Source organism: Nannobrachium achirus (genome assembly GCF_963921795.1).
Source record: "Nannobrachium achirus genome assembly, chromosome: 20".
NCBI classification, from domain to species: Eukaryota; Metazoa; Chordata; class Actinopteri; order Myctophiformes; family Myctophidae; genus Nannobrachium; species Nannobrachium achirus.
The window spans coordinates 13,737,332-13,748,525 of record NC_137827.1 but is presented as its reverse complement, the minus strand read 5'-3'; the positions used below and the strand labels follow the sequence as shown (position 1 = coordinate 13,748,525).

Genomic DNA, 11,194 nt, shown 5'->3' with positions numbered 1-11,194 from the left:
GCTTATCTCCGGCTGAGCGTGAGCAGTGCAGACTACACAGGCTCTGTTTGTATTGTGCCAGCTCAGCGCACACCGTTTACTCCTGTCCCATTCCCCTCACTCTCACTGTCTCCAGAGACCATGTGGAGAGCATACGCCCTATGTCACTCACTCTCCGGGCACTCCGTTCATCCTGGGCAGACCCTGGTAGGAGCTTCACACACCCCACGTCTGCTGGAGTTCTGGGCGCATTCTCAGCTGAAGCGTCGCCTGCCAGGTCTTCAGCCCGCCCCGACCTCCGCCCAGGCTGAGCATTCTCCTGCCCGGGTTTCGTCCTAAGGGCCGACGCCGACGTCAGGCGCACCCCGCCGTTCCCCGTCAATCGCCAGGTGGCGATCCCTGGAGGGGGAGTTCACGAGAGGGAGCCACAGCACGTCTCTACAGACCTCTGAGTTCCAGGAGTCTTCCCAGCTGCCTCCCGTTGCCAGTCTCCTCACCTGGTCGCCATCTGCAATCACCTCCAAAGCCTACAAAAGCCTCGCCTGTTTGCAGCTCAGCGCCAGATCTTCACCAGTCTGTGGTTGGTAAAGTAGACAGCCATTATTAGTTTGATTTTGGAACTCTCGGAAGCCCTTGTGATGATTTTGGCACGTCGGCCTTCGGTCCACTCAATATCATGCTAATATTCTCGTTGTTTATGATATTGGTGCAATATTGTTATATTAGAGTATCATATGGTAAACGTATTAACACATGGCAATATACTTAAGAGCTATTTATTTGCTGTTATTAATCTGCCTGGCTGGTAATTTATTTTATTATATATATTTTTTTATTTTATCTACCAGCCGCTATGGCTGGTAAGCCGAAGGTTCACGTTTGTTTGGTCTGTCTGTCTGTCTCTCTGTCTGTTTACCACCAGAGAAAGCCAATATCCTGCATAATGTCAACAAACCAGAGACGTCCATAAATGGGCGTGTCAGTCAAGTGTGTTGAGGTTGAAGTGGTGCTGTTTACACCTGGTTTGTCTACTTTTAACCACATGAACCCTAGTGTCGCTATAGTCTGCGAAAATAGCTGATCTACAAGCTCACAGCGTTGTAGAGAAGAGGAAAGTTACATAGTGCAGCTTTGAGTACATTAGGGTTTGAGTAGTCTCTCTTGGCCGGACTGTTGCCTCCCACAATTATCGAATGCTTCCGGTCATACAGTCTCACTTCCTTGGTCGAGGAGCTCTCTGAACGAGTCGCCGCACTCAGCGCACAACTCACTCCTCCTCCAAGTCCAGCTCCCGTGCAGATTCCCAGCCGGGAACCCGACCTTACTCCCCCGTTGACTGTTGCTGCCTCCCACAATTATCGAATGCTTCCGGTCATACAGTCTGGAGAACGGTAGCTCTGATCACGAGTAAAATATAAAGCGGATGTGAAGCCTCCTCACCTCTCCTCACTCATTATGTTTAGTCTTTACAGTTGCGTGAATTTATCCTAATAGAAATCAAAATATATAGGTTGCTGCTTAGCAGAAATGGAAATAAAATACAACAAGGTAGTCAGGCTCTCAGGGTAGAACAGGCTCTCTGCCAGTGCAGTTAATGAGCTCTACTGCACTGTCTCATCAAACAAAGATTTCAGCTGTGCTGGTTAAGAAAGAGCTGAAGCTCTCCCTCTCCCCACACTATGCTAGGCGGCTAGGCTAGCAGTTTCCATGTGAAGTTCAGGGACATAGTAGCTAAATGAGGCATTAACATTTTTCAAATTCCTATCGAATAACTTAATTACAATGAAATGAAGTTGACATGTTTTTTTTAAGGGTAACTGTTGTATAATCGCAATATTACACTCGAGGGTCCTTCTTTTTAACTCATATGACATAGAATGACAGACATCATCAGGAAAATAAAACTGTTGTAAACAAACAAAAAAACACAATGCCAAAATAAAGGGTATTTACAATAGAAGGGTCAGGGAGAGGGTTAGGCTTATTGTTACCAGTTTTGAGTGGCAGCCGCCTGTAAGTGTTTTTTTTTTTCAGAGCGGTTTTAAAGGAAGTTAGGGATTTACACTCCTTTAAGGCCTTTGGTATAGACGGGTTTCTTGTTTACAAACATTGAGACTAAATGCACAGCTGACTGTATCATGTAATCAATTCCTACCAATCCCCAAACCTGTTGTTTTGGGGAGCGCTGGTTTCATTGGCTAATTTTGGTACCGACCCTGCGCACGCATCTACTTCTTATCAGTGTAACGTGGACCAGAAACCCGTCCATAGGGCGTTCCACATTAGTGGTATAGCAGGAGAAGACATTTGACCCTTTCTTTGTGCCAAATCTGGGTTGGACATGGTCTCTGTGGCACTGCCTCTGGTGTTGTAATTGTGGACATCCATGACATTTTGGAAGTATTTTGTCAGGTACATTATCTTAGTGGTGTAATTGTGGTTGATGTCTGGTTTGGGGGATACAATCGAAGCCAGGCGTCAAAACAATTTCGCCGAACCCTCGACCCTAGAGCAGAGGGAGAGAGAGAGTTGACTTGCCTTTAACACTGCAGTGCGTGTGACACAGATCACACGACTCAATGAAGAGGACCCTCTCCTGTATCCAATCCAGCGACCAGTCTCTAGTGTCTCGCCGAGATAATGTTTAGACAGACGAGAACATAATTATCTTTTTGTGTACTTTAATAAGGAGACATCCGAGTGTTCGGGTGACACCACCAACGATATTATCCCCTCCATTCCGCGCAATTAAAACATAAACAATTAAATAACCCTAACTAACATAACTGATATGCAAATGTGGTGATTTTGAGTTGAAGAACTCAAGGAGTAGTTCTTTTTTTATCCCCTCCCCTTGCGCAAATGGGTGACTATTTAAAGTTGACCTTTGGAAATGTTATTTCGAATGCAACGTGATGGGCGCTGTTTAATTTGAAGAGGTACTTATCTCAAAGTCAACATCTTACTTTTCTGTTTTCCTGACGCACACTCGCCGACCAATATATTAGCCCGTAGCCTGGCAACCACAAGAGCCGGGCAGCCTAGCACCAAATGGATTATGTTTGCAATATGACGGGCCCCGCCGCGCTCCTTATTCCTGACCCTGCCATGCCATTTTTGTTTCTCTCCTGTGTGTGAAGGTGTCAGTGATAAACGTTACCTTGTCTCGGCAGGTGTGCCGGGATGGAGGGCCCCGCCGGCACCGAGGGGGTCACCAACCCCAAACTGTTACCCCCTCCATTTATTTGAATAATGGGCCATTAGGACGGCTGGATATCCAATGCTAAAGTAGCTTTATGTGGCTCCCCGGATAAAAGACATAATTACCTTAGAGAGAGAGAGAGACAGAGAGAGAGAGAGAGAGAGGGACGATGTGTTGTTGCACACTTTTTCCTCAGCTGGGCTCCAGCTAGGGCTCAGATTTATTCAACACTCCGACCATTAGATGGCGGCAGAGAGACGACTGAGTGTGCTGCTGGAGACCTTGGAGAGCTGTAAGGAGAGACCACTAATAGCAGTCTAGTTGTAAACATCAACATGCTATGATTTTACTTTGTACAGGCAAACAGAAGCTCCAGATCATTGTTTTAGCTGGGACTCATCTCACAGAAGCAGAATGTGGATCTTAGACATCTTGCCCTCCTTAATATTCATAATTCATTCATAACATTGTTGATGATATTTAGCTACTCACATAGCTGACCGGAATATTGTTGTTTTCAGGAATAAAGATGACAAACTTTAGCAAAAATCTAAATTGATTTATTTGAACTGCCTTGCATCACCTTAGAAAACCAAGAGTGGGCAATTTGAGAACCTTTGGCTCGCTGAGAGATGCAGAAATTGTCCTTTTCGCTCGACATTGACTGCTTTTGCATTTCGTGTTCCCAGTTCAAGAGCGCCTTGCCACGCAGTCAATGGAAATCTGGATGGGACCCACATTAATTGTGGAGTGGTATTCATATGAATCAAAAAGATTGGCAATTAAAGATGAGTTCTTAGTCGTTTATTTGCCCTTGGGGTTTTTTAGTCCTCAATTGCGATCACCTTTTATAAAAGCATCCTTTCAGCGTAAAGAATGGGAGACCGTTTCCCTGACCTCGTCTAATGTGTTCCCATCCATCCTCGCCATCCTCCAAAAAAAAAGTTTTAACCCGTCCACAAAACACATTAATTGCCATCGCGGCACCCCGGTATAAAGAGAATATCTACAAGTTAATTAAACAAATATGTTGGCAACCCCATCTGCGGAAAGCCACATTGAAATGACTAGATTGTGCTTCTTTTATTTTTGGACACATTGTTTAATCAAAAGGCTTCAGAAATGTGCAGATGGGTAATCGTTGTGTCTTCAAGGAGCCGTCTGGTTCAAGGTGATTGTTCCATGCCCCTCAGACCTTCTGTTTCTCTCCATTGTGCTGCATAGGTTACATATCGTCGCTGTTGTCGCACAGAAACCTTGTATCTCCATATTCTTAACTTTTTGTGTTTTTTTTCTGTTAAATTAACGCCTACTTGATCCATACTATAAAAGTATCAGAAGTAGCGGATCTACAAGCTTGTTTTGAGCTTGTAGATCTGCTACTTTTGCTATTTTTTAATTAGAATGCTGAAAAGTAACAGTTTTGGACATATGAGGTTTCCACCCGACAGCCACAATATCGTCCCTGTTGGGTGGCAACCTCGGATCTCCATAATTCAACTTTTTATCTGTTTTTCCTCACAACGCTCTGCCTCGTTGTACAAGTGTCCAGCTAAAGTGTAAGTGTAAATAGTCGATCTACAAGCTCACAACGCGCCGGCTCTATTTGAACCATTTTGAACATTTTTGTTCCATTTCCTGAAAACATGTCCGTCGTATGCCTGTTTTGGACATACAAGGTTTCCACTCGGCAATGATATCCTGATGTTCTCTCTCATACCCAAAATCCTGACTTTGTGTGTGAACCCATTGAACCCACACCCACACCCACAGGACGACAGTTTTCTAAATGCAATTTCTTGGTGTTTTTCCCTTTTTAACCCTTTCCCCTTTACTTAGTTGCATGTGGTGTGCACGTCTCTGTTGTTTTCGATGTGCGACACTGGTGGTGCTTAGTATAAATCTGCATTAATCTAAGCATAACCCCTAAACCTAAATATCCTATAAATGCCTAAACCCAACCAGAATATTGCCTTAATTGTGAGTCTAACACTATTCTTTTTTTTTTTTTTTATTATCATAAAACAACCTTTTCTACAAGTACAAGCACGCACGCATCCATGCACACTCACACTCAAGCACACTCACACTCAAGCACACGCACACACACAAACGCATGCACACGTACACGCACATACACACATGCACCTGCACTCGCAGAGACACATGCTCACCGGCAACAGAACTTGGCCTTGAGTATCTGGCCACATCTCTCATTAACTGTTATAATTACTGATTTCAGACAGTTACTTATACTGTAAACCCAGATACAATGAATAAAGTAGAGTTTTTCACGTTCACCGCGACACTATGAAACAAATTGTAAGGTTGAGATGTCAGTCTCAAACTTCTTGGTGATCTTGATTGAATATAGTTAGAAACCTTGCAAAAAGAACACTTTATATTATGTTTTTTTTTTACGTTAGATTAAAGTGAGAAGGATGACGCTAATTAGATCGGAAGAATGAAAATTAATTTCCAATGTGATCTCACCCATCTTAAAAGGATGCTAGTGTAAGAGCACATGAATGGATATGGTGCCTTATACAGTAGTACTGTATCAAGGCTATTCCATGACTTGTCATCGTAGGAGAAATTGTTAATTATGAGGACGGGCTTTGTCGTGAATGTCCTTAGAACTTGATGCTGTTTAATCTTCCCCTGAGTGAAATATTTCAGAAGATATACCTCTTTGTATGAATGAACAAAGCCCACAAGTATTCTCCTACCTTCAAAGGGAGCTAGATACAGCTCTCCAAACACTATTCACATACTTTTTAGAGTGGCTATGAAGGATGTGTTTTGTATACCGGGCTGAGACTTTGATGTGTGCTACAGTACATGCGGGAGAAGGTATTTCTGTTGTAGTCTCAAGGCTTGTTGTTATATCAGCTATCGGTATGGGCTTCTTGACTGATGGAGCTTCGATTCATCCAAAGCACACGCTCGAGTTGCAGTGAAACTCTGACGGCGAAGGTCTTACGAAGGCGAGAAAATCGATTCAGGCCCAGCGGTGAACACTCTATGCCGGTCAACAATGGCACCTTTGCCATTGCAGGAGGTAGCCATATTTACTTGAGTGTTTTAATAGGGCTTTATAGGCGATGCATGTGATGTGTTGTGTTGTGTTGTGTTGTGTTGTGCTGTGCTGTGCTGTAGTCATGATGGGGGAGAACTGTCTCCAACAACACTCTAGAAATGCTAGCCTCCAACCAGGGACGTGCTGGGCCCCTGATTCAGCCCGGGAAAAAGAGTTGGAGAGGCCCTCATTGCGCGCTATAGAGAGATCTCTCTCTATAGCGCTGCTGCTACTCAAAGATTTGACATTTCAGATCATGACAAGTGACAAGCCAGTGGGCCAATTACATGAGTTATATTTCGTCGTTGTTGGGTGGAAACCTTGTATGTCCAAAACCGTTTATTTATTTATTTATCATTTAAAAAATATATTTAAACTAGTGAAAACAGCCGATCTACAAGCAAACAACGCCTCGCACCACGAGGCGTTGTGTGCTTGTAGATCTGCTGTTTTCACTACTTTTGTGCGACAGCCTTGTATGATGATACAAAGTTTCTGCCCGACAGTGACAATTTACTTTGTTGGCCGCCCAGTCCCCAAAATGGAACAAAGGCCGGGAATGAACCCTGCCTCCAACCCTGTGTAGTTCATGAACTGCACACCAGTAATAACTCGCTATCCATAGCTACAGATTGTTCCTGGAAACCACACTGTTGACATCTGTGTGTTGAGATAAAAAAGCTGTCCTTCCCCATGTAACAGTATTAATTATAAGTCTGTATAATTACACAGAATATTACACAAATAAGCGCTTACACCTGACTATTCTCCCTATAGTGCATTAGTGGTCACAGCTCCTTTAAAGGGCAATTAAAGGCTAAACCATATCCCCCCCCTTAATTTGCCTTTTATCATGATTGTTCCTACCTCGTTTGGTGGATTTCTCTTATAGTTGCCCCTCTTCATAGTTCTCCCGAGTCATCCCGAGCCCATCCTCACAGCGAAAATGCAGCTAAATATACACAGACAAAATCGCAATTTTTTTCGGGTTCCAAAGCTTCTTTTTATATTTCCAAGGAACGAATCGATGTGCTGTTAAATCCACCACTTCCACTTTTCAAAAACGTGTACAGAAAGTGTTAACATTATGTTTGTATGTGGCCATACACACCTGTTCATTAAGTATACCTTGTTTTCAGGTGAAGTTAGCCACACCCACAGAGTTGCTGTATAGACGGGTTTCTGGTCCACGTTACACTGATAAGAACTAGATGCGTGCGCAGGGTCGGTACCAAAATTAGCCAATGAAACCAGCGCTCGACAAAACAACAGGTTTGGGGATTGGACGGAATTAATTACATGATACAGTCAGCTGTGCATTTAGTCTCAATGTTTGTAAACAAGAAACCCGTCTATGTTTAAACTAAAAGGGCAGGGCATGATTTTATGATGTCATTAAAGTAGTGTATTTCATTTGGGCCTTTTGACCGCTTTTCAGGAATACACATTGAAGACATATTTGCATATTATAACCACACCTGGGTGTCTATTAGAGTAATGTTAACTCCATAGACACATACTAAACAGAAAAGGTACAAAACTGTGTGCAGCAACAAGTTAATACAGTTATAATGTAAATAGTACAGTAAGGGTATGAAACAGTTGTGCAACATCAACTGAAGCAATCAAAATATGACAAAATGAAATATCGTCATGTGATTAATCAGTGATAAATTCAGTCTCTGCAATAAGGCTTTTGAAATGTGTTATGCTTTTCAAGCACTATTGAAGGTGAGGCATTTTCGAAGGAGAATTAACAAATGACGGTGTGAGTACAAAAGCCTCTGTGACATCTAAATAATTGTCTCCACCAGTCAAAAGGCATGGGAGAGACTATGTTTTCGCCCCCGTCTGTCCGTCCCTCCGTCCGTCCGTCCGTCCGTCCGTCCGTCCGTCCGTCCGTCCGTTACCAGCTAATCTCCAGCGCCATTGGCTTGGTCTCGGCCAAACTGCACACACACTCACACAATTCAAAACCTCTGCCCCACATTTTTTCACATGGCCCTGTTCTAGCGCCACCATGAGGCCGATGTTTGCAAAACACATTTATGTACACTACTCCTAGAGATTTTGTCCACAAATCATGCAAATCGGTAGACAGTATCTCTTAAATTATCCTATTATAGCGCCACCAGGACGCCTGCCCTGGTGGAGACCTGTGCTCGGAAGAGCACTGCTTCTAGTTATTACATTGTTTACATCAAAGTTTAAAGTCTGATCGCTTTAGAAGCTGCTGAAGTTATGCTTTCCTGATGGTTGTTCTAGTCCGTTTCAGTGGGACAGGGAAAGCAATATAATACAAGCTAATGTGTAAGTCTACATTCATTAACAGTGAGTGAATCTATCATGCAGGTTTCTGAGCTGAAGTGGTTGTTAAAGCTCACTGAGCATTCAAGTCTCTCAACACCTTTATTGTGATAATTGCTGTTTCCAATTTCTGTTAACATGGAGTGTGTTATTGAATTACTTGACAGCACTATCCACGGACGACTGTAAGTAGTTAAAGAGCTTTATGGTTGGACAACAGTTTTGTCTGCATGTAAAGAGGCACGGTTCCTTGAATAGGATCTGTCAGATAGACACTACGCTTACAGTACCTATCCATAGGGAAGAGGGAACAGAAAGGGTTTGTCCTTGAGACATGCCTCTTCTGTTTCCAGATGTACCTCAGGTAAATAAAGGGAGTTTTGTCCGTGCCTACCACACAAACGTGAGGGTTATATACGTCCTTTCTTCCCTACTTCACTATGAACCTATTGCTGAAGGTACACAGTCAATATCTCATCCTCGCAAAAGCTTTTGAATGCCAGCTCCAAAGCTGTCGTGCAGGGGTTTCCGGACTAAGTGAAGGCCATGTCGAGCTCACCTACCGTCAGTAGAAACGATACAGCCTTGACTTGTGATGCGGTTTTATTGTTCCCCCCGGAGAAAATGGAAGAGTTCTTGAAAGACTAAAGCGGCCGTATCTGTTCCATCTGCCACATAGCTTCACTGTGGAATCAAAAGGCATCCGTGGGTTTTCCCACGTCCCACCTACCTCAAGGAGACCATCTCTCCACGCTTCCATTTCGCCGTGACAATCTCGTCCGCTCTTCAGCGCGGTTTTATTCATCGCGCGATTTTCATCTTCACCCGTTTCAAAGACCTCTCCAATGGAGAGCTGCCTCATTGTCGAGGTGGTCATAACTGTGCTTTGATACGGCAGCGCTGCTGCTTTCACCTTGGGAGATGTTATTGTCCATCTTGATGGAACACACTCTGTCAGATGACCTTCTCGCGTATTACAATGAATCACATCTGCACAATGCTCCCTCCACACATGACACGTACATCAGCTATTGGACACGGCTATGAAAGACATAGATCTGATCCCTGCCTAACAATTTGTGCACACTTATTGACAGCTAGTAGATGTGTGTAACTATGTGTGTGTGTGTGCGTGCGTGCGTGCGTGCATGTATATATGAATTAACTTAAAATGAATGATTGAATGTTTTAGAGGCCATGAAAGCATTCTACACATTCCGCAGTGGGCTTGAAAGCATTCATTTGCCAATTCAAAATGTGCCCTATTTATCTTTCCATTGATTGACACGGTGCAAAATGTTTCATTCAATTCAGCGAGCTGAGCGCGCTGGTTTTCATTTCTGTTTATTTTTATTTGCCCGTGTCGGTGTCAAAACGCCCTCCACAGTTGATACCCCGTCTAAATAGTATCTAAATCAATTGACGGCGTTGACAAAAGACCTTCCTCGTGATTTTTGAAGTTATAACCTTTGACGTTGGTAGTATTTCTTCTTCATCCACTGGGACTCTTAGCGTGTGTAGTATAGAGTTTGCAAACAGCTACGGTATATTGTGGCACTTCAAGGCCCTGTACTGGACAAGAGGCATTCTAACTTCAAGTTATTCATGTCAAGTAATGCACAAACCTCCCCCGTGTAATCCTTAATTCCAACATTTTGATGGAAATTCCACACATTTTCACAAGTACCCTAATGGAACTTTCACTTCCCAGACAGCTTACCACTATGCGACTCCCCCTTCTTACAACCCTCACCTCTTCTTTTGCTTTCCTTTTGGAGGTTATAGAAATGTTAAGACCAACCAACCCTGCACTCTACAGATCCTCTGATCCACAAAGAACCTCCATCTCCAACCCGGAGATGAGAATATTCACTAGTCTGCAGAAACACGCTGACTGTTGGGGGAAACAACGCTCCACTTTTACTTTGCTTCGCATCTCTTGAAGGGCCAAAGAAAACCCATTCATCCACGTTGACACCCAAGGTCTCCGTTCTCCAACGCTAAACCTCTCTAAGTGCATGTGTTTGTTGACGGGAAATTGCAGAGGCTTTTCAGGTGGACACCAGCCACCATCACGGGTATATGAACTACATCTCCATCAGGAGTCTCTGCCATAGCCTACAAGTGTGCCCTTAGCTTTAATTAAACTTTTTTTTTCTCCAAAAAAGTGTATCTTCCATGAAAATGAGTCCACTTTCCGTGGCATTTGTGTGTCGAGAAGCTCTCCGTCTCTTGGCTCCGCTTGGAGTGGGCGACGCATGAAAACTTGAACTGATTGATTTGAGAATGCCGTGCCATCAGCGTACTTATGCAGCCGTTCGCTACCTCTGAAGTATCTCAGTCATCAAGCTTTAGGCCAGGGATTGATAATAGCTTGACCGGCTGGGCCTTTCGTACCCATCCCTATTCAGGAGGTCTCGTATTTAGCCCCCGGACCACTTGTGACAGATCTGAAACAAGCAGAAGCGTACTCTCAGAGCGGTGGAGTGGGAAGGGATTTTTTTTCCCCCCCTTCTTTCTCCTCTCGTCAGAACCTCATGAATACATTCTAACCCTAACTAACTACTTCGGCTTAATGTGGAATTTCAAACGAGGCATGAGACCCAATTTATTTATTTGTATTCCCA

The 11,194-nt window shown here is 43.7% G+C and overlaps 1 protein-coding gene across 1 annotated transcript in view; it reads left to right on the top strand.

Moving 5' to 3' along the window:
• Positions 1–11,042: 11,042 nt before the first annotated feature.
• Positions 11,043–11,194, top strand: part of ralgapa2 (Ral GTPase activating protein catalytic subunit alpha 2) — a gene marked incomplete at its 3' end in the record, with an annotated part of 559,582 nt that continues 559,430 nt past the window's right edge. The window contains exon 1 of the mRNA XM_080751315.1: positions 11,043–11,053. The remainder of the gene's footprint in view (positions 11,054–11,194) is intronic.